This window comes from Hemitrygon akajei, chromosome 10 (genome assembly GCF_048418815.1).
Source record: "Hemitrygon akajei chromosome 10, sHemAka1.3, whole genome shotgun sequence".
In the NCBI taxonomy this organism is placed as follows: domain Eukaryota; kingdom Metazoa; phylum Chordata; class Chondrichthyes; order Myliobatiformes; family Dasyatidae; genus Hemitrygon; species Hemitrygon akajei.
Genome location: NC_133133.1, coordinates 83,700,769 through 83,726,223, shown reverse-complemented (window position 1 = coordinate 83,726,223; position 25,455 = coordinate 83,700,769).

Below are 25,455 nucleotides of genomic sequence, written 5' to 3'. Positions count from 1 at the left end.
TCAAAAAACTCTAATAGTTTTGTTAAGCATGACCTACCACATACAAAGCCTAATAAGTCCCTGTCTATCCAAATACTTGTAGATCCTATCTCTTAGTACTCCTTCCAATAATTTACCTACAACTGACATCAAATTTACCAGCCTATAATTTCCCGGATTACTTTTAGAGCCTGTTTTAAACAATGGAACAGCATGTGCTATCCTCCAATCCTCCGGCACCTCACCCATAGATACCGACATTTTAAATATATCTTCCAGGGCCCCTGCAGTTTCAACATTTGTCTCCTTCAAGGTCCGAGGGAATACCCTGTCAGGTCCTGGGGGTTTATCTACTCTGATTTTCCTCAAGGTAGCAAGCACCTCCTCCTCTTCAATCTATATAGGTTCCATGACCTCATTACTTGTTTGCCTTATTTCCATTGACTCCATGCCAGTTTCCTTAGTAAATACAGACGCAAAAAACCCATTGAAGATCTCCCCCATTTATTTTGGTTCCATACATAGCCGACCACTCTGATCTTAAAGAGGACCAATTTTATCCCTTACTATCCTTTTGCTCTTAATATACCTGTAGAAGCTCTTAGGATTATCCTTCACCTTGACAGCCAAAGCAACCTCATATCTTCTTTTAGCCCTCCTGATTTCTTAAGTATTTTTTGCACTTTTTATACTCCTCAAGTACCTTATTTATTCCCTGTTTCCTATACATGTCATATCTCTCTCTCTTCTTCTTTATCAGAGTTCCAATATCCTGAGAGAACCAAGGTTCCTTATTCTTATTCATTTTGTCTTTAATCCTGACGGGAACATACAAACTCTGCACTCTCAAAATTTCTCCTTTGAAGGCCTCCCACTTACCAACAACATCCTTGCCAGAGAACAACCTGTCCCTATCCACGCATTTAGATCCTTTCTCATTTCTTCAAATTTGGCCTTTTTCCGGTTTAGAACCTCAACCCAAGGACCAGATCTATCTTTATCCATGATCAAGTTGAAACTAGTGGTGTTATGATCACTGGAACCAAAGAGTTCCCCTACACACACTTTCATCACCTGTCCTAACTCGTTTCCTAAAAGGAGATCTAATATTGCATCCTCTCTAGTCTGTACCTCTATATATTGATTTAGAAAACTTTCCTGAACACATTTTATAAACTCTAACCCATTTAGACCTTTAATAGTATGGAAGTCCCAATCAATATGTGGAAAATTAAAATCCCCTACAATCACAACTTTCTGCCTCCTGCAGTTGTCTGCTGTCTCACTGCAGATTTGTTCTTCCATTTCTCGCTGACTATTGGATGGTCTATAATACAACCCCATTAATGTGGTCATACCCTTCCTGTTTCTCAGCTCCACCCATATGGCCTCAGTAGACAAGCTCTCTAATCTATCCTGCCTGAGCACTACTGTGATGTTTTCCCTGACTAGCAAAGCCACCCTTCCACCCTTCATCCCTCTGCCTCTATCACGTCTGAAACATTGGAACCCTGGAACATTGAGCTGCCAGTCCTGCCTCTCCCGTAGCCAAGTTTCAGTAATGGTTATGATGTCATAATTCCATGTGTCAATCAAGGCCCTCAGCTCTTCTGCCTTTCCCACAATACTCCTCACATTGAAATATACACACCTCAGAAGATTATTACCATCACACACATCTTTAACATCATTTACTTTCACCACCGCTCCACTCTCGACTTTGGCACTCTGGTTCCCATCCCCCTGCAAATCTAGTTTAAATCCCTCTCCCAATAGCACCAACAAACCTCCCTGCAAGGATATTGGTCCTCTTGTAGTTCAGGTGTAACCCGTCTCTCTTGTACAGGTCCCACCTGCCCCAGAAGAGGTCCCAATGATCTAGAAATCTGAAACCCTGCCCCCTACACCAGTTTCTCAGCCACGTGTTCATCTGCCAGAGCATCCTACTCTTACCCTCACTGGCACGTGGCACAGGCAGCAATCCGGAGATTACTACCCTCGAGGTCCTGTTTTTCAACTTCCTACCAAGCTCTCTGTACTCACTCTTCAGGACCTCCTGACTCTTTCTACCTATGTCATTGGTACTGACGTGTACCATGACATCTGGCTGATCTCCCTCCCACTTCAGAATGCTGTGCACACGATCAGAGACATCCCTGACCCTGGCACCCGGGAGGCAACAAACCATCTGGGAGTGTCTGTCACGACCACAGAACCTCCTGCCAGTACCTCTAACTATCGAGTCCCCTATCACTACCGCTCTCCTCTTCTTCACCCCTCCCTTCTGCACTGCAGAACCAGACTCAGTGCCAGAGATCCGGCTGCTGCAGCTTGTCCCAGGTAAGTCATCACCCCCAGCAGTATCCAAATCGGTATACTTGTTGTTGAGGGGAATGGCCACAGGGGAGCCCTGCTCTGCCTGCCCTTTCCCCTTCCCTCACCTGACGGTAACCCAATTACCTGTGCGCTGATCCTTTGGCGTAACTACCTCCCTGAAACTACTATCTATAAACTCTTCATTCTCCTGAATGATCCAGAGGTCATCCAGCTCCTGCTCCAGTTCCCTAACGTGGTTTGTTAGGAGCTGCAGCTGGATTTACTTCCTGCGGGTGTTGTTGTCTTCCCACATCCTGCAAGAGGAGCATTCCAACATCCTGCCTGGCATTCTCTCTACTCTAAACTAACAAAACAAAACTTACCGGAACCTACCCTCGCCTCTGCCTGTTCACGCTGAAGCCTGTTGAGCCAAAGCCGTCCCACTCTGCCACAGTCCACTCCAACAATGACCGTTATGATGAAGGCCACTGTATATGGCGGTCTTTTTTTTAAACCTTTGGTGCTCTACGTTACACGCCTGTGCAGTACAGCCTCTTTTCTGCGAGCAGTAAAAAAAATGGGATTTTGGGGTACGAGTTCATAGGACGCTCAAAGCAGCTGCGCAGGTTGACTCTGTGGTTAAGAAGGCATAAGGTGTATTGGCCTTCATCAATCATGGAATTGAATTTAGGAGCCGAAAGGTAATGTTGCAGCTATATAGGACTCTGGTCAGATCCCACTTGGAGTACTGTGCTCAGTTCTGGTCGCCTCACTACAGGAAGGATGTGGAAGCCATAGAAAGGGTGCAGAGGAGATTTACAAGGATGTTGCCTGGATTGGGGAGTATGCCTTATGAAAACAGGTGGAGTGAACTCGGCCTTTTCTCCTTGGAGCGACGGAGGATGAGAGGTGAACTGATAGAGGTGTATAAGATGATGAGAGGCATTGATCGTGTGGATAGTCGGAGGCTTTTTCCCAGGACTGAAATAGTTGCCACAAGAGGACACAGGTTTAAGGTGCAGGGGAGTAGGTACAGAGGAGATGTCAGGGGTAAGTTATTTACTCAGAGAGTGGTAAGTGCATAGAATGGGCTGCCGGCAATGGTGGTGGAGGCAGATATGATAGTCTTTTAAGAGACTCCTGGATAGGTACATGGAGCTTAGAAAAATAGAGGGCTATGGGTAAGCCTAGTAATTTCTAAGGTAGGGAAATATTCAGCACAACTTTGTGGGCCGAAGGGTCTGTACTGTGCTGTAGGTTTTCTATGTTTCTAAGTTCCCTGTCAGTTGTGGTAAAGGAATCAAGGCACCCTTGTGATCTCAGTGTACACTATGTGTTACTGTGTCATGTGTGTAGAAGATCCCAAACAATGCTTTCATTATGCACTACATTATGCAATTTGACCACATTCCCAGGTAGCAAACACTTTCGATTACTTATCTACTGCCTGAAGATCAGGAGATAGTTTTACCCAATGACATCAATGATGCTGTTAATTTAAAGAAAAGTGAAACAGCAGATTGGCTTGTTGGATATAAAACAGATATTATTTTCACAAAGGCTAAAATTATTCCATTTTTAATATATTCAAGCAATGAAAATCAATTACAGGCCATGCCTACAGTAAAAATAACATTTCACCAGTAACTCCTAGGCACTGAAGATTGTCTGATACATTGGCTGGGTTTGTGAAGATCTTTAAACATAATTCTGGTATTACCTTGGGAACTTGATTTGAACTTCGTCAATTTTAAGGATAAATTCTAAAGTGATTTTTTTTAGCAAGCTTTTCAGGTGAGAAGGAAAAAGTCTGGAGGATATGTGTGGGACAAGTTTTTTTAATGCAGAGTCATACATGCCTGGTAATGAACTGCCAGGAATGGCAGCAAAGAGAGATATAATTGTAACATTTAAAAGTCTGGGTTTCACCAAATGACTACCCACTGGATAGCAGGAATGTGGGAGAAACACAGGATAAACTCTGGCGAAATCCTTGATTGAAAACTAGAAAATAAAGTGATAACTGTGATGGTACAGAATAGTGTTCCCAACCTTTTCTATGCCATGGACCCCTAGCATTAACCGAGGGGTCCGTGAACTCCAGGTTGGGATCCCCTGATATAGAGGATGAGAGGACTGAGAAGATAATGTTTACAGGAAAGGTGAACAATCTGAGAAAACCCTGGAGAACTGTGAGACTGACAGAAGTGTGTTAGGATTGTATGAACTCAGGAGCATGCTGAATTTAGAAAAACAAACAAATGTCAGGTAGGGAGAGAATTCCAGAGATAACGCCCTTGCAGATTAAGACATGGCAGGCAGTGACGGATGAATGGAGGAAAATGTCTTGTGTAACAACCTCACATTGATTAGTTAGAATGCGATTCCTTTACTTCTATAAATGAAGCAGGAATTATGTTTGATAAGCATGCATCAATGTTTCTGTTTGTGATCTCTTCATAGCAAGACAGAAAATCCCACAAACAAAATTAGAATATAGGTCTTCATTCTGCTTTGGAAAATTTTCACTTATTTATTCATTTCGTGGGTCTGGGCACCTCCCAACTACCCATCCTATTTTACTGAAGTGTTGAGGCACCTCTCTGAACTGTTACTGTCCTCCTGGGGAAAGTGTTCTCATGTACAGTTGAGCAGTTGAGTTATAGAATTTAGTCCCAGAAAATAATGAAGGACCAGTTCCAGTTCAGGCTTTGTGTATAGCTCGGGAGGAACCTGCAGGTGGTGGTGCTCCCATCATCCTACTGCTCTTTGTCTAATTGGTGATGATGGCTGGGTATTTAGGAGGTATGATGGGAGAAGCTGAGGAGCTGGGACACACTGCACTCAATGTGTATATGTGGAAAGGGGAATGACTATTAAGTGTGCTTGATGCAGGGGAGGGGGTGTTGATCAAGTGAGTTGCTTTGTCCTTAGGTTTCTGGTTGCCAGGAAGGCGTATGGTGTTTTGGCGTTCATCAACTGTGGGATTGAGCTCAAGAGCTGAAACGTAATTTTACAGCTCTATAAAACCTTGGTCAGACCCCACTTGGTGTTCATTTCTGGTCACCTCACTACAGGAAGGATGTCAATACTGTAGAGAGTGCAGAGGAGATTTACAAGGATGTTGCCTGGATTAAAGGGTGTACCTTATGAGAATAGGTTGAGTGAACTTGGCCTTTTGTTCCTGGAGTGACGGAGGATGAGAGGTGACCTGACAGAGATGTATAAGATGATGAGGGGCATTGATTGTGTGGATAGCCAGAGGCTTTTTCCTGGGGATGAAACAACTAACATGAAGGGGCATTGTTTTAAAGTGCATGGATATAGGTACTGGGGAGATGTCGGGGGTAAGTTTTTCACACGGAAAGTGGTGGGTGTGTCGAATGCACTGCCAGCGGCAGTGGTGAAAGTGTATACAATAGGGTATTTAAGAGACTCCTAGATAGGCACATGGAGCTTAGAAAAATAGAGGGCTATGTGCTAGGGAAATTCTTGACAGTTTCTAGAGTAGGCTACATGGTCAGCACAACATTGTGGGTCAAAGAACCTGTAATGTACTGCAGGTTTCTACAAACATTTGTATGTTCTTGAAAGTTATTGGAACTGTGCCCATGCATCATACTCCTGACCCGCAGTTGGTGGAAAGGCCTTGGGGTGTCTGGAGGGGAGCGGTTTGCTGCAGGCAACCATGACTCAATAGTTATGTGTCTGGTACATTTGAGTTTTTGGTCAATGGTGACCAGAATTTATGGTGAGGAACTCAGTGTTGGTAAAGCCGTTGAAAGTCAAGGGATGTTGGTTAAAGTCTTCTTTACTGGATATAGCCATTTTCTCACACATCTGTGGTGCATACTTTATGTTTCCTGCCATTTGTTATCTGTGTCTGAATGTTGTAAAGAATCAAGAATCAGGTTTATTCACCATATACATTTACATGTATTGGGAATTTGCAGTGATATTGGGCAGGACATGACATGTAACCAAAAAACAATATTCAGTAAGTATAAAGAATTACATAAAAATAAAGTTCGAGATTGAAGTATAGATATAGAATAAAATGCACATAAAGACATAAATAGCAGCATGTATTTACAATGTAAACAGCATTATAAAGAGTAGTTTAAAGCACTTACAGTGCAGTGTCTGTGCTAATAGGAAGGAGCAGGGCTGCTAACCAGAATGATTGATCACATTAAGGCTACGTCCACACTACGCCGGATAAATCCATAACAGAAGCTTTTTCTCTTCGTTTTTACCCTCCGTCCACACTAAAACAGTGTTTTCGTCCCCTGAAACTGGAGCTTTTCAGAAACGCTTTCCAGGGTGGGTATTTTTGAAAATGCTGCTTGTGCAGATCAGTGTGGACAGGGTAACCGGAGACATTTGAAAATGCTATCTGACGGCAGTGCGTTATTTCATTGTTTTCTTGAAAGTAACCTAACAATTTGAGAACAGACGGCAACAAAACTGACACCAGAAGAGTTAGAAATGTACTCACCAAATACTTTGACCCATAACTAACTGAATAAATAAGTATACAGTACTCACTTTACCCTGTTTTCTGTCCTTGCTCGTATGAAGGTGGTTTACCTATTTATGCAAGTACTTCTCTGACAATAGATGTGTAGCAGCCTAATGTAACATTGTATGGAAATGCAAGATAACACTGATGCAGACATGTTTTATACATTTAACAAGGTGCTTTATTAATGCAACAGAGTTAGTCAGTTTTTCAATGTTCGTCATCAGCCGGGTCAATCTGTTCGTGAACTCCCTGTCGGTTGCCTCCGTATGCTCCAGTGTTTGTTTTTTTTACTTTTAAGTTCTACTGCAAGAGAGCCAACAGCTGTCCGTCGTTTTAAGTTTTTCTGGTCTGTAACTCCACAAACGCGCACTTTTATGGCACGATTCAACACCAAACACGTCGCTTGTTTTCGGTAGATGTGTCCTGCACATGCGCAGTAGGAGGAGATACGCCGAAATCTCCATTTCAATGTAGACAGAGATATATTTTTAAACGCATAGTGTGGACGCCTATCGTTTTTACGCGAAACCGGCGTTTTCAAAATTATCCAGTCTAGTGTGGATGTAGCCTAACTGTCTGGGGAAGAATCTTCTAAAATGGTGTGAAGTTTTTGTTTCAGTAGCCCTTTAGTGCTCTCCAAAAGGGAGCAGGCAGTTTGCTGGGTGGATGATGTCTAAGTCCTGCTCCAATTAAGTGTGGACTACATCATTTTCTGATGTGCCGTAAGTGAAATAGAACATTGTGCACATCCTTGCTTCCGACCATATGATGGAAATAGAATCTTTGAAGAAGCATAATGGGGCTTAAAATACTGTCCTGTGGAACCCCTGGAATAATGATTAACTTCTAGTATCCATAACGATTCTCCTTTAGTGAGGTATGACTCCAACCAGTGAAGACTCTGCCAGTGATGATTTCAGTGCTACCAAGACCACACTTAATCAAATACTGCTTTGTGATTAAGGGCAGCTAATCTCCCCTCACCTCAGTCAATGCTTGGATGTCAGTGAGCAGGTAATTGGAGAATTAATGCCATTTGAACACACTGTTTTTACACCTTCTAACACATTGCTGATGAGAGCAGACTGACTGAGCACTCATTATCTCAGATTAGACTTGCCCTACTTTTTTGTGAAATGGACATACCCAAGAAATTTTCCACATTGTTGAGTCTATGCCAGTGTTATAACTGGACTAGAATTTAAACAGAAAATGCTGCAAATACTCAGTGGCTCAGGCAACATTCATGGAAAAAGAAACAGAGTTAAAATTTCATGTCAAGTCCCCTTTGGCAGAACCAGGAATGTGAAAAACAAGTTAGTGTCAATCTGCAAAGAGGGTGGGGTTGTAATGTCCTGGAGAGGATGAGATCAGGATTGTCATGGTGATGAGCTACTGATGAAGTCATTTGGTTGATGGATTAATGATGGAAAGAGAGACAAAAACATCAAATAAAAGAGCGTGTAAAAGCTATTAAATGTGGATCAGAGCTGAAAGAAATCTCCAGCAAACTGAGCTGAGGAGGTGGAGAGGAAGGAACTGAGTTAATATTACAGGTAGGTAAATCACAAGAGAAATGGCCGGCTCTAACACAAACTGTGAATGTGAGATAACTGAAATTGTTGCATTTGGGTCCCAAAGGCTGTAATGTGTTTGGATAAAAGTTGTCACTGGATGTTATGTTGGGCATTTTTAGAAGTCAAAGGTACGTGTGTCAGAGTGGAAGAGAGGCAGAGAATGAAAATGGCAGGGACCTGCTGTACTGGAACAGCTTGACATGTCCTAGGCATAGAAATGGAAAAGTGAGAAAATAAGTTTTAAATTGCATGGAGGTTGGGGTCAGGCACAAATAGGACAGAAGTAATACCTCTGACAGTATGGGACTAGGATTGCCAAGAATTATCAATTTTCCACTTCTGAATTTTAAGTTCAAGTTTAATTGTCATTCAACCATACACAAATACCCATGAATACAGCCAAATGAAACATCGTTACTCCGGAGCCAAGGTGCAAAACGCAGTACTAACAATCATACGAAGTACAAAGCACACATAGTACATTTAAAACAGCAGTAAAATAGAGTCACACAAAAAATATACAGTCCAAGTCCCTGAGTCCATGAATGTTACAGCAGTCTGAATATCTTGTCTTCTGCTGAGTGAACACTGGAGGGCAGCACCAGTGCCGCCATATCGGCTGTGCCATGCCACCTTCAGCACAGCAGTGGAGCATGTCTCTCTCCTGGGCAGCGACAAACAGGTGACACAGTGGTCTGAGCGAGGCCACACAGCTCCTGCGCCATCTGACCCTGTCATTTGCCAATAACAATGCAGCATTCCACATTAACAATGTCCAACAGGGTCATAAGAAAAGCAACTAAAATGATCACTCGCAGTTAGACTGCACACTGCCTTCGTGCATTGACTCCAATGCCTCTCTGATGCAGGCAGCAGCACGATCTGCACCAGGTCCAGCTCCCTCAGTTTCTCTACCAACGAGCAACTCGCTGATGTGCCAGCAGTACTTTAGGTTCTTAATGTCCAGCAGGGTCTTGCAATAGTAAATAGTAATAATAAATAGTAGTAGTTTATTAGTAATTAGTATTTAATAATAGTAGTAGTAGAAATAATAATAATAATAAGAAGAAGAATCTTGTAACAGTAAAAAACATACTTAAAAAAGGCACCACAACCTTTGGTTGGCCCCATAGAAGCTGCTGCACCCAAGCATGCCACCATCTTCCCGGAAGTAAGGTGGGCGAAAGCATAGATTCCACTCTGAAATGTCACGAGTTTGAGTCAGAAGTTCTGTGGTGTAAACTTAACTAGGCTTTGGATAATTTCAAAAGTGTGTGAAGGAAGCCTAGTGATAATTAAACTTCCTTTTCAAACCAAAGTGTTACCTTTAGCACTTCTACTACTCTCAGCATTAGCAAACCAAACTAGCTAACAATGTTTATGTTATGCTAATATCATTTGATCAATGTGTTAAATTTGATTCAAAGCCATGAAGATTTTATTAACACAGTATCTGATTAACAAATGAGTTTAATATGTCAAGGAGGAATGGGGAACAATTGGAATCTGCTATTTTTCAAAATCTATCATCTGATCCCTACGGAAATGATCAAAACAGTCATGTATTTTCACTTCAAAGTGTTTGATTTAAAATGTATCTGTACTATTTGAAAGGCAGTTTTGTGAAGATTAATGCTTCTTTTTAATTAAATTAGTGCATTGTATTTAAACTGCACATTTAATCATGCTTAGGATATAGGCATTGGGATGGTAGAGGGAGATTTCTTCTGCAGTGTTATATCTGTTTTAAAATTGCTTGATGCAATTAAATTAGCAGAAGGAGGAAATCTCCCTCCTTGCCATCTAGTGACAGATGATTAGTGGACTACTGCAATGTGTAAAAGATACCATCCAACACACATGTGTTATACTTCTATGTGTTGCATTATAAACTGCTACAGTCTACTTTGCATCTTGGCAATCATTAGGAAAAAATAAATGACAAATTTTCCAAGCTTTCGCTGGTAAATGGTCCATGTTCCGAGCTTTCACTGGTAATGCTCCCCAACTCTTCCTATGCTACTTTGATGACTGCATTGGTGCTGCTTCATGCACCCATGCTGAGCTCATCAATTTCATCAACATTTGCCTCCAACTTCCACCCTGCCCTCAAATTCACCTGGTCCATTTCCGACACCTCTCCCCCGTTTCTCAATCACTCTGTCTCCATCTCTGGGAACAAACAGCTTACTGACATATTTTACAAACCTAGTGACTCTCACAGCTACCTTAACTGTACTTCTCCCCACCCTGTCTCCTGTAAAAATATTCTTCCCTCTTCTCAGTTCCTTTATCTCTCACATCTCTTCCAGGGATGAGACGTTCCTTTGCAGAACATCGGAAATGTTCTTCTTCAAATGGAGGAGTCCATGCCTCCATCATTGATGCTGCCCTCACCCACATCTCCTCCATTTCCTGGATATTTGACTTAACCCACCTTCCCACTACCTTAACAGGGTTAGAGTTCCTCGTCCTCACTTACCATCTGGTGAGCTTCTGCATCCAGCACATCATTCTTCGCAACTTCTTCATCTTCAACGGGTTCCTAACGAAAAACACGTTTTTACCCCCTCTCCACTCTCTACTTTCTATAAGGATCATGCTCCCCATGAATCTCCCTCCTGGCACTTATCCCTGCAAGCGGAAGAAGTGCTACACCTGCCTATTTACCTCCTCCTTCACCTTCAATCATGGCCCCAAACGGTTCTTCCAGGTGAGACAACAATTCACCTACAAATCTCTTGGGGATGGCTACTGTATCCAGTTGTCCCGAGGCAGCCTCCTCTGCAATGGTGAAGCCCAACTTAGATGGGGAGTGGGGGGGCACCTTCGCTCCGTCTGCAACAATCAGGATTTCTCAGTGGCCAACCATTATAATTCCAATTCCCCACTCCCATTCCAACATGTCGGTTCATGGCCTTCTCTACTGTCATGATGAGGCCACTCTCAGGTTGGAGGAGCAGCACCTCATATTCTGAGTGGGCAGCCTCAACCTAATGGCATGAACATTGAGTTATCAGACCTGGTAATTTCTCTTCCTCCCTCTTCCTTCTTCTTCTATTCTTCACTTTGGTTCCCCTCTTCTAGTGTCCTCACCTGCCTCTTCTTGGTGCCCCTCCTCCCCTTTCTTCTATATTCTCCTCTCCTCTCCTATCAGATTCCTTCTTCTTCGTTCCTTTGCCTTTTCCACCTATCACCTCCCAGCTTCTCAGTTCACCCCTCCCCCACCCACCTGGTGTCACCTATCACCTTCTAGCTTGTACCCCTTCCCCTCCTTCCACCTTCTTATTCTGCCTTCTTCCCCCTTCCTTCTCAGCCCTGACAAAGGCTCTCAGCCCAAAATGTTGACTGCTTTTCCCTTTCCATGGATGGTGCCTCACCTGCTGAGCTCCTGTCTTACTTAAATTAATCAAAGTTCAAAGTACATTTATTCTCAAAGAAAGTATAAATTATACAACCTTGAGATTTATTCCCTCACAGGTAGCCACAAAACAATAAACCTTAAAGAACCCACTTTAAAGGGGAAAAAAGGGATAAAAACAAATTAAAAAGACCAACACTCAATATGCAAGAGAAAGAAAAAAGTCACAAACCATGCAAACAATTGAAGTGAACATCAGCAATGCGAACCAAAGATTGGGTCCTCAGATCTGAACCTCGAGCAAGCTGGAGTAGGCCCAAAGTCTTGCTTATCAGTTCATCATATTAGCACACAGGTAGGCCAGTCTTCATAGCATCAGCACCATCGCGGAGAGCTAGCAAAATCAGCTCTCACCTTGGATCCCGACACCTTGTCTTTTCAGTTTATATGGGCCAGCACTTAAATTGACTAAACAATGGAACAGCAAAAGGCTCCGACATCCTGGAGAGAGGAGTAAACATCGCAGAAAGCAAGCAAAATTACCTCTCGCCTCCGATCTGGGCCGGCATTGAAACTGTCTAAACAGTGTTTCATGCTTCGCTCTAGTACCCAGGCACCACTGTAGCAAAAGGCTCCAGGCCTAGACCACACTGCCCAGTGACCCGCTCTGGGTCCAGATTTCACCACCCAGCCTGAGGCCACTCTCAAACTCTTCAAGTCAGCTTACTGCCCAGTGTGGTCGAACCTCGCTCCCGGGCCAGTTTTCTGGGCAACGGAAACCCATCAGCAATGATTCTACAACACACTATCTTGTCCCCTTGCCATCACTTGCCTTTTCACTCTTTATGTTATAATTTAACACAGCTTACCTCAGAAAAGGTATTTTTAGTGATCATTTTAGTCAGATATTGATATAGCCACATTTATGAGTTCAGAACAATGTACCAAAATACTTCACAACCAATAATATAGCTTTAGATGCTATTGCAGAAGGCATGTCAGCCAATTTACACATGGTGAGATCTCCCAAATAACAAGATAATTATGATCAGATGATCTACTTCAATGCTGTTCAATAGGGGTAAATAATTCTTGGGCCTTTAGCAAGAATTCTCTCTTCATTTACTGACATGAGATCATCTCCTCTTACCTGAGGGGGCAGAAATTAATAGATTAATATATAGAATTCTATTCTAAAAATATGTTTTGTGGAATCTGTATGCATTTCCTCAATACAGGCAGTCCCCTGGTTATGAATGAGTTCCGTTCCTGAGTTCGTCTTTAAGTCGGATTTCTACGTAAGTTGGAACAAGTACATCCGGTATTATTTGGCATCAGTTAGTGAAACGTTTGTCTTAGTATATAGTATATATTTTACCTTTCTATGCATATAAAACACTTAAGAATAATTAAACCAATTAAAAGAATAATTCCAATAATTAAACCACTGCGTTGCTTAGTAATAATTGTAGCTTTCATAGGGGCAGGGCTTTTCACATGCTCCATTATTCTCACTTTATCCTTTATCCTTTAAAATTGTTCCAATCATTGACTGACTGTAGCCTAATGCTTTTCCAATGACTGACATTTCACCTCTTTCCAAACGCTTTATTATTTCCACTTTATTTTCAATCGTGATCACTTCCCGTCAACGGAACAGGAACACTGCGGGCGGCGGGTCCCGATCTCCACCGGCTCCTAAGCTCCGCTGGGTCCTAAGGACCACCGCACTGAATTTCCCCGGGTCTGCACTGAGACAGGTTAAATGGGACGAGTGGGGACTGTGCTGGGTTTGAGTATTTGATCCTCCACAACATTCCGTGTGGGAATTTAAACTGAAGATGGCAGTGTTTTTTTTTACGAGGAGCTCAACATCAACCCGGCACGGATGGAGAGCGCGCTCGGGAGCGGTCTGTCACTGAATCGAACTCGGGAACCTCCGTTCTCGAGCCCGGCGCTGATCTCACTGCACCACCAGCTGACTGGAAAAGGAGGGGGGTCAGGGTGAATCTTGCTAAGAAAAATCTAAGCCAAATACAAAGTTACACACTCAACACAGTGTCAATGGCAACGACTTAGAATGGCGGACGGCATCGCGATCCGACTTAAAATGGTGGACATCGTTCTTCCTTGGTTCGTAAGTAAGAGTTGTTCGTAAGTTAGATGTTTGTAACTCAGGGACTACCTGTACTCCAAGCACGATACTGCAGGAGTATATCAAAGACATATAAACCTAACCCGTTCAATGCAGCCCTTACGTCAGAACGGATATGCTGTGGCACATTCCAGTACCATGGGCAAGTTTTGTATGTTCCATTATGGTAACTTGCGTGGAAAGCACAAAGTTGTTCCATTATGTCCACTAACATATTGTAGAAAATTAAAACGTTCAGTAAATCGTCTTTCAGTTTCTGTCCCACATTCTTGTTCCATGAACCTTTGCCAGCTTCTGATTTTAAGAGTCTTATTTTTAAACAAGTTAGTTGATATCTAATTCATTGAGGGTAAATTGTCCTTGATAAATAGATCAAGGGTGAAATTGGGAGAAGGCTCAGTAGTTTCTCCAAGCCATATTTTTGTTTAATTACTGTAAGTTGAACAATGTAGGGTTCTATTGGTAAAGTCTTCTCTGGCCATTGATTTGACCTAGACTAGCCCCAAATGTTGCATTTGGCGTGTGATATATCCCATAATAGACCAAATTCATTTAGTTTGTCTCTGGTCTGCAAGGAATAAGACTTCTGATTTGGTTTATTAGGAGCTCAATCTGAAATCCACCAAACTGAAATCTAGGCACATTATTGTGAAATACGTTGGTTTACAGAAATTTGAAAATGTGCATTACTACATGCAGAAAATAAAATTCATTGTAGGCCTTTATGTTTTGAATGGATGACTGCAGTTGTGAAGTCTGGGTGGGATTAACTTGAGAAAGCTTTGATTAAATAAGATTTTCATTGGTTGAATTGTGGGAAGCTACTTTCTATAAAATATTATTAATAAACCACTTAGAAACTTCATTACACCACTGCTTCAGGGCTTCAGTTACACACCTCAAAGGAAGGAAGAGAGTTAGGAGAGAGAGTGAGCGGGAAATAACAAAAGAATACAAGAGTGTGGGGAGGAGAGAACAATAATGATTGAACGTATGAGAGAGAAAAGAGGAGAATGAGAACGTGAGTGAATAAAAGGAAAGTTGAGGACAGAAGAACAGAAAGGGAGGAGTTAGAGTTTGAGGTAGGATAGAGGAGAAAGGAAGAGAAAAGGGTGAAGAATGAAAGTGAGAACAAAGGAAAAATCTAACTTATGGAAAGATTTAAGTGGGAAAGGAACAGAGCAAACAGCAGAGGGAAATTAATATATTGATGTAGATTAATATAAGGAAATGGGCAAAAAGTGAGTCTGGCAGCAGAAAGCGGAAGGAGAGTGAGAACTGGGAGCACAAGAGTAGGGAAGGATGTAGGAATAGGGGCAAGATAGGAGGACCAGAGTAAAGAAGCATGAGTGTAACATTCTCGCTCGGGTGTAACGGAACCCGAGTTAAACGTCGAGATAAACCATTGTCAATGAAGACAGGATCACAGTAAGATTAACCGTTTACTGTTCACTCTTCCACATTAACGTATGGTGAAAACTGTTGATAAAACAATACAAGATTGGTACAATATTCGTTTCCTTCTAGATATCACATTTACATCGTGAATACTTGCAAAGGTAAAACAACAATAACTACATTACATTAAAGTGCAGCATACAGTCAGAATCTACCTACTCCATTGACTGCTTTAAATACACTTCAACACAAACTATCCCGACTCTTTAACTAACGAAAACATAAACGTTACTTTGAACAGAATCAGCGTTAACATTTTAATTCAACATATCGATTATCTCATGACTTACAGCGTTGCTTTCACTGTGTTTCTGGTGCGTAGAAAGAAAACTCTGCTTGCGCTGAACTGGCACATGTCAGGCCCCCACCCTTGCGTTTATCCCAAACCGGTATTTTCCCACAAGACGCGGCGAAACCGGATGTGACGTCCTTGCCGCAATATATTACAGACAACGAATTTTACTTAAACAATCCTAACTTTAACTAAAAAATGCTAACACACAAATTACTAAGCAAAAATATTATAAACTAAATAACTGCCATAAAGGCAACACAATGAGAAAGTGGGGAAAGAGATGGGAAAGTCAGAGGAAAGAGAAAGAGCAACAAAAGAAGAGACAAGCAATGGAAAGATGCTTTGAAGAGATGAAATGGAGCAAGAAAGAGAAAAAGAAAGGAAAGGTGAGAGTGGGCACAGAAAGAAGGAGTGGAGAAATAAATAGCAGAAAATGAGGGGGTGACAGGAGAAGAGAGGAGAGAGCAAGGGAAAACATTCAGCAGAGCTCAGCATCCTGGAGGGAGAGGCTCTTTCGGTCTGGATCAGATGGGACCTGATGTGAAGAAACCTTATCAATCAAGCAGATATTATAATGGAGAGCAACATTTTTTTCCAGTTTTGGTTAACCTTTATTAACTTTAGCTGTGCTCATTGAAACAAGATGACAAGGAAAGTGTCACATTTTTGTTCATGGTGTTGCATCAGAAGTGGATTCACACTCTCAAACAAAGAATACAGAGCTTCAGTAACTAGCACGAGTATGCAGCTGATTTATATTTCAGCAGCCACGCACAATGCTGAAGAATACGACTGCACATATTGAAACTGGCCAAGCAGAGCAAAACAAACGGCACTGGGCATTCAAATAAAAACTGTACCATTGTTCATTCAACTGGTGTCTGTAATTTATCATGTATGGTCATCTTGGCTTAGTTTAGATAGTATATGTATATATAAGGATGAAAAAAAGATTTAATTGTAATTGCTCCATTGATCGAAGAATTATTTAACTACCCAAAAGCTCATGGATGTGTGTAGTAGGCCTCCATTTGTCTCAAAAACGTCCAGGGCGCAAGCCTGGGCAAGGCTTTTTTTTAATGGAAGACCGGCAGTTGCCCAAGCTGCAAATCTCCCCTCTCAACGCCACCGACGTTGTCCAAGGGAAGGGCATTAGATGTAAGGGGTATTCTTTATAACTTTTGTAATCTTTATATGCTGCCAGTTCTATGTTCTCAGTGATCCTTCCCAATCCTTAACTATACTCAGTAGCTGAAGCTGTCATGGCTCAGTTACCAGCAAATTTCAGGTCAGGTTTCACTGCACCAATACTTTATATTCCCACCACTTAATGCTCAGTTTACAAGAGCAAAAATTGTATTTTTCCACTGAATTTTGTGGGTCAGGTGTCATCACAGGCACTTAACTGTCCCATGGAAATGTTCCCCCAGGGGATCTGAACGCACATTATCTGTGATCTTTATCCCAGCTCTACCTCAATTAAGTTAGAAGTGAGTTTACTTTCAAAAATTGTATAATATTCTACAAGAATCCTTTTCCAAGTTAGACGTACAAAAGAATAATCAATCCTGTTTTGATTTCAGGACTAAACTAAAGAGGTTGCATGCTTTAATTTTCTCTCAGTATTTTTTCCCATGTATAAAGAGAAGTTTTGCCTAGAAATTTGATTTTACCTTATTGTGGTGCACTGGAGACTTGGTGCTTTGAGCCTCTTTCCTCTTCAAAAGGTGATGCATCAAAAGGCAGGCATCCATCATTAACAACCCACATCATCCAGGACATACCCTCTTCTCATGGGTACCAACAAGGAAGATCAGCATCAGAATCCAGAATCAGGATTATTATCACTGGCATGTGTCGTGAAATTTGTTAATAGCAGCAGCAGTTCAAAGCAATACATAATATAGAAGAAAAAAATAATAAATAAACAATTAAGTAAATCAACTACAGTATATGGGTATTGAATAGATTAAAAATCATGCAAAAAGCAGAAATAATATATATTTAAAAAGTGAGGTAGTGTTCTTTTTTGAATCACTGAGTGTGTGCCTTCAGGCTTCTGTACCTCCTACCTGATGTTAACAGTGAGAAAAGGACATGCCCTGGGTGCTGGAGGTCCTTAATAATGGATGCTGGCTTTCTGAGACACTGTTCCTTGAAGATGCCCTGGGTATTTTGTGGCCTAGTACCTAAGATGGAGCTGCCAAAATTTACAGCTTCTTTCGGTCCTGTGCAGTAGTACCCCCATACCAGACAGTGATGCAGCCTGTCAGAAGATTTCCCATGGTACATCTATAGAAGTTTTTAACTGCATTTGTTGACATACCAAATCTCTTTGAACTCCTAACAAAGTATAGTCGCTGTCTTGCCTTCTTTATAACTGCATTGATATGTTGGGACCAGGTTAGGACCTCAGAGAACTTGACATCCACTTCTGATCCCTCTATGAAGATTCGTATGTGTTCCTTCATAAACACTCAAAACTTCAGGAACAGCTTCTTCCTCTCCACCATCAGATTTCTGAATGGACAATGAACCCAAGAAGCATGCACCATTGACCATCCCTCACTTTTCTTATGCTACATCGAAAGCTGCATTGGTGCTGCTTCCTGCAGCAATGCTGAACTTGTCGATTTCATCCAGTTTACCTCCAACTTCCACTCAGCCCTCAAATTCATCTGGTCCATTTCCAACACCTCCCTTCCCTTTCTCCATCTCACTGCCTCTATCTCCGCAGACAGCTTATCCACTGATGTCTATTACAAACCCATGGACTCTCACAGCTACCTTGTCCCACACTGCTATTTGTAAATACATCACCCCCTTTTCTGAATTCCTCTGTCTCTGCCACATCTGCTCTCAGGATGAGACTTTTCATTCTTGAATGAAGGAAATGTCCTCCTTTTTCAAAGAAGGGGGCTTCCCTTCATCCACCATCAATGCTGCCCTCAACCACATCTCTTCACGCATGCCTGCTCTTACCCCATCCTCCTGCCACCCTACCAGGGAAAGAGTTCCTCTTCTCCTCACCTACTACCCCACCAGCATCCGTGTCTAGCACATAATTCTCCAAAACTTCCACCATCTCCAACTGGATCCCACCACCAAGCACATCCTTCCCTCCCCCCCACTTACTGCTTTCCGTAGTGATCACTCCATACACGACTCCCTTGTCCATTCGTCCCTCCCCACTGATCTCCCTCTTGGCACTTATCCTTGAAAGCAGAACAAGTGCTACACCTGCCCCTACCACTCCTCCCTCACTACCATTCAGGGTCTCAAACAGTCCTTCCAGGTGAGGCACCACTTCACCTATGAGTCTGTAGGGGTCATTTACTGTGTTCAGTGCTCCCGGTGTGGCCTCCTGTATATCGGTGAGACCCAACATGGATTGGGAGACCGCTTCGTCGAGACCGCTTCTGTCCACCAGAACAAGCGGGATCTCCCAGTTGCCACCCGTTTTAATTCCACTTCCCATTCCCATTCCCATATGTCCACCTATGGCCTCCTCCACTGTCATGATGAGGCCACACTCAGGTTGGAAGAATAACACTTCATATTATGTTTGGGTAGCCTCCAACCTGATGGCATGAACATCGATTTCTCAAACTTCCAGTATTACCCCCCAACTCTCCCCTCCTTCTCCATTTCCTATCCCCTTTTCCTCTCTCATCTCATCTCACCAATCAACTTTCCAGCTCTTTACTTCATCCCTCTGCCTCCCGGTTTCACTTAGCACCTCGTGGTTCTCTCTCTCCTCCCCCCTCCTCCCGCCTTTTAAATTTACTCCTCAACGTTTCCCTCCAGTCCTGCCGATGACTGTCAGCTCGAAATGTCAACGGTGCCTCTTTCTGTGCTGCTGCCTGGCCGACTGAGTTCCTCCAGTAGTTCGTGTGTTGCCTACTATTTTCCTCTCTTTTTGCATTACTTATTTAATTTCATTTATATATACAGCATATATACTTCATATTGTTGTTTATAGATTTATTATTATGCATTACAATGTACTGCTGACACAAAACAACACATTTCTCAACATGAAAGGGCTCAGTTGCTGGTAGTTGTTGCAACCCAGTAATACCAGCAAGTCAAAGTGTCATACATTGGTGTTTCAGTAACTGTTAGATAGATACAGTACATCACATACATTGGTGTTTAACTAACTGTTAGATACAGTAAATCACATACATTAGTGTTTAACTAACTGTTAGATAGATACAGTACATCACATACATTGGTGTTTCAGTAACTGTTAGATACAGTACATCACATACATTGGTGTTTCAGTAACTGTTAGATACAGTACATCACATACATTGGTGCTTCAGTAACTGTTAGATAGATACAGTACATCACATACATTGGTGTTTCAGTAACTGTTAGATAGATACAGTACATCACATACATTGGTGCTTCAGTAACTGTTAGATACAGTACATCACATACATTGGTGTTTCAGTAACTGTTAGATACAGTACATCACATACATTGGTGCTTCAGTAACTGTTAGATAGATACAGTACATCACATACATTGGTGTTTCAGTAACTGTTAGATAGATACAGTACATCACATACATTGATGTTTAAGTAACTGTTAGATAGATACAGTACATCACATACATTGGTGTTTAAGTAACTGTTAGATACAGTACATCACATACATTGGTGTTTAAGTAACTGTTAGATACAGTACATCACATACATTGGTGTTTAAGTAACTGTTAGATAGATACAGTACATCACATACATTGGTGCTTCAGTAACTGTTAGATACAGTACATCACATACATTGGTGTTTAAGTAACTGTTAGATAGATACAGTACATCACATACATTGGTGCTTCAGTAACTGTTAGATACAGTACATCACATACATTGGTGTTTAAGTAACTGTTAGATACAGTACATCACATACATTGGTGCTTCAGTAACTGTTAGATACAGTACATCACATACATTGGTGTTTAAGTAACTGTTAGATAGATACAGTACATCACATACATTGGTGCTTCAGTAACTGTTAGATACAGTACATCACATACATTGGTGTTTAAGTAACTGTTAGATAGATACAGTACATCACATACATTGGTGTTTCAGTAACTGTTAGATACAGTACATCACATACATTGGTGTTTCAGTAACTGTTAGATAGATACAGTACATCACATACATTGGTGTTTCAGTAACTGTTAGATAGATACAGTACATCACATACATTGGTGCTTCAGTAACTGTTAGATACAGTACATCACATACATTGGTGTTTCAGTAACTGTTAGATAGATACAGTACATCACATAGATTGGTGTTTCAGTAACTGTTAGATAGATACAGTACATCACATACATTGGTGCTTCAGTAACTGTTAGATACAGTACATCACATACATTGGTGTTTCAGTAACTGTTAGATACAGTACATCACATACATTGGTGTTTCAGTAACTGTTAGATACAGTACATCACATACATTGGTGCTTCAGTAACTGTTAGATAGATACAGTACATCACATATATTGATGTTTAAGTAACTGTTAGATAGATACAGTACATCACATACATTGGTGCTTCAGTAACTGTTAGATACAGTACATCACATACATTGGTGTTTAAGTAACTGTTAGATACAGTACATCACATACATTGGTGTTTAAGTAACTGTTAGATACAGTACATCACATACATTGGTGTTTAAGTAACTGTTAGATAGATACAGTACATCACATACATTGGTGCTTCAGTAACTGTTAGATAGATACAGTACATCACATACATTGGTGTTTCAGTAACTGTTAGATACAGTACATCACATACATTGGTGTTTAAGTAACTGTTAGATACAGTACATCACATACATTGGTGTTTCAGTAACTGTTAGATAGATACAGTACATCACATACATTGGTGCTTCAGTAACTGTTAGATAGATACAGTACATCACATACATTGGTGTTTCAGTAACTGTTAGATAGATACAGTACATCACATACATTGGTGTTTCAGTAACTGTTAGATAGATACAGTACATCACATACATTGGTGCTTCAGTAACTGTTAGATAGATACAGTACATCACATACATTGGTGTTTAACTAACTGTTAGATAGATACAGTACATCACATACATTGGTGTTTCAGTAACTGTTAGATACAGTACATCACATACATTGGTGTTTAAGTAACTGTTAGATACAGTACATCACATATATTGGTGTTTCAGTAACTGTTAGATAGATACAGTACATCACATACATTGGTGTTTCAGTAACTGTTAGATACAGTACATCACATACATTGGTGTTTAACTAACTGTTAGATAGATACAGTACATCACATACATTGGTCCTTCAGTAACTGTTAGATACAGTACATCACATACATTGGTGTTTCAGTAACTGTTAGATAGATACAGTACATCACATACATTGGTGCTTCAGTAACTGTTAGATAGATACAGTACATCACATACATTGGTGTTTAACTAACTGTTAGATAGATACAGTACATCACATACATTGGTGCTTCAGTAACTGTTAGATAGATACAGTACATCACATACATTGGTGTTTCAGTAACTGTTAGATAGATACAGTACATCACATACATTGGTGTTTAAGTAACTGTTAGATAGATACAGTACATCACATACATTGGTGCTTCAGTAACTGTTAGATACAGTACATCACATACATTGGTGCTTCAGTAACTGTTAGATAGATACAGTACATCACATACATTGGTGCTTCAGTAACTGTTAGATAGATACAGTACATCACATACATTGGTGTTTAACTAACTGTTAGATAGATACAGTACATCACATACATTGGTGTTTCAGTAACTGTTAGATAGATACAGTACATCACATACATTGGTGTTTCAGTAACTGTTAGATAGATACAGTACATCACATACATTGGTGTTTAAGTAACTGTTAGATAGATACAGTACATCACATACATTGGTGCTTCAGTAACTGTTAGATACAGTACATCACATACATTGGTGTTTCAGTAACTGTTAGATAGATACAGTACATCACATACATTGGTGTTTAAGTAACTGTTAGATAGATACAGTACATCACATACATTGGTGCTTCAGTAACTGTTAGATACAGTACATCACATACATTGGTGTTTCAGTAACTGTTAGATAGATACAGTACATCAGATACATTGGTGCTTCAGTAACTGTTAGATAGATACAGTACATCACATACATTGGTGCTTCAGTAACTGTTAGATACAGTACATCACATACATTGGTGTTTCAGTAACTGTTAGATAGATACAGTACATCACATACATTGGTGTTTCAGTAACTGTTAGATAGATACAGTACATCACATACATTGGTGTTTAAGTAACTGTTAGATAGATACAGTACATCACATACATTGGTGCTTCAGTAACTGTTAGATACAGTACATCACATACATTGGTGTTTCAGTAACTGTTAGATAGATACAGTACATCACATACATTGGTGTTTAAGTAACTGTTAGATAGATACAGTACATCACATACATTGGTGCTTCAGTAACTGTTAGATACAGTACATCACATACATTGGTGTTTCAGTAACTGTTAGATAGATACAGTACATCAGATACATTGGTGCTTCAGTAACTGTTAGATAGATACAGTACATCACATACATTGGTGCTTCAGTAACTGTTAGATACAGTACATCACATACATTGGTGTTTAAGTAACTGTTAGATACAGTACATCACATACATTGGTGTTTCAGTAACTGTTAGATAGATACAGTACATCAGATACATTGGTGCTTCAGTAACTGTTAGATAGATACAGTACATCACATACATTGGTGTTTCAGTAACTGTTAGATACAGTACATCACATACATTGGTGTTTCAGTAACTGTTAGATAGATACAGTACATCACATACATTGGTGCTTCAGTAACTGTTAGATAGATACAGTACATCACATACATTGGTGTTTAAGTAACTGTTAGATAGATACAGTACATCACATACATTGGTGTTTAACTAACTGTTAGATAGATACAGTACATCACATACATTGGTGTTTCAGTAACTGTTAGATACAGTACATCACATACATTGGTGTTTGGTAACTGTTAGATACAGTACATCACATACATTGGTGTTTCAGTAACTGTTAGATAGAAACAGTACATCACATACATTGGTGTTTCAGTAACTGTTAGATAGATACAGTACATCACATACATTGGTGTTTCAGTAACTGTTAGATAGATACAGTACATCACATACATTGGTGTTTCAGTAACTGTTAGATAGATACAGTACATCACATACATTGGTGTTTCAGTAACTGTTAGATAGATACAGTACATCACATACATTGGTGTTTCAGTAACTGTTAGATAGATACAGTACATCACATACATTGGTGCTTCAGTAACTGTTAGATAGATACAGTACATCACATACATTGGTGTTTCAGTAACTGTTAGATAGATACAGTACATCACATACATTGGTGCTTCAGTAACTGTTAGATACAGTACATCACATACATTGGTGTTTAAGTAACTGTTAGATAGATACAGTACATCACATACATTGGTGTTTCAGTAACTGTTAGATAGATACAGTACATCACATACATTGGTGTTTAAGTAACTGTTAGATAGATACAGTACATCACATACATTGGTGTTTCAGTAACTGTTAGATAGATACAGTACATCACATACATTGGTGCTTCAGTAACTGTTAGATACAGTACATCACATACATTGGTGTTTAAGTAACTGTTAGATAGATACAGTACATCACATACATTGGTGTTTAAGTAACTGTTAGATAGATACAGTACATCACATACATTGGTGTTTAACTAACTGTTAGATAGATACAGTACATCACATACATTGGTGTTTCAGTATCTGTTAGATACAGTACATCACATACATTGGTGCTTCAGTAACTGTTAGATAGATACAGTACATCACATACATTGGTGTTTCAGTATCTGTTAGATACAGTACATCACATACATTGGTGCTTCAGTAACTGTTAGATAGATACAGTACATCACATACATTGGTGTTTAACTAACTGTTAGATAGATACAGTACATCACATACATTGGTGCTTCAGTAACTATTAGATACAGTACATCACATACATTGGTGTTTAAGTAACTGTTAGATAGATACAGTACATCACATACATTGGTGTTTAAGTAACTGTTAGATAGATACAGTACATCACATACATTGGTGTTTAACTAACTGTTAGATAGATACAGTACATCACATACATTGGTGTTTCAGTATCTGTTAGATACAGTACATCACATACATTGGTGCTTCAGTAACTGTTAGATAGATACAGTACATCACATACATTGGTGTTTCAGTATCTGTTAGATACAGTACATCACATACATTGGTGCTTCAGTAACTGTTAGATAGATACAGTACATCACATACATTGGTGCTTCAGTAACTGTTAGATAGATACAGTACATCACATACATTGGTGTTTCAGTAACTGTTAGATAGATACAGTACATCACATACATTGGTGTTTCAGTAACTGTTAGATAGATACAGTACATCACATACATTGGTGCTTCAGTAACTGTTAGATACAGTACATCACATACATTGGTGCTTCAGTAACTGTTAGATACAGTACATCACATACATTGGTGCTTCAGTAACTGTTAGATAGATACAGTACATCACATACATTGGTGTTTAACTAACTGTTAGATAGATACAGTACATCACATACATTGGTGCTTCAGTAACTGTTA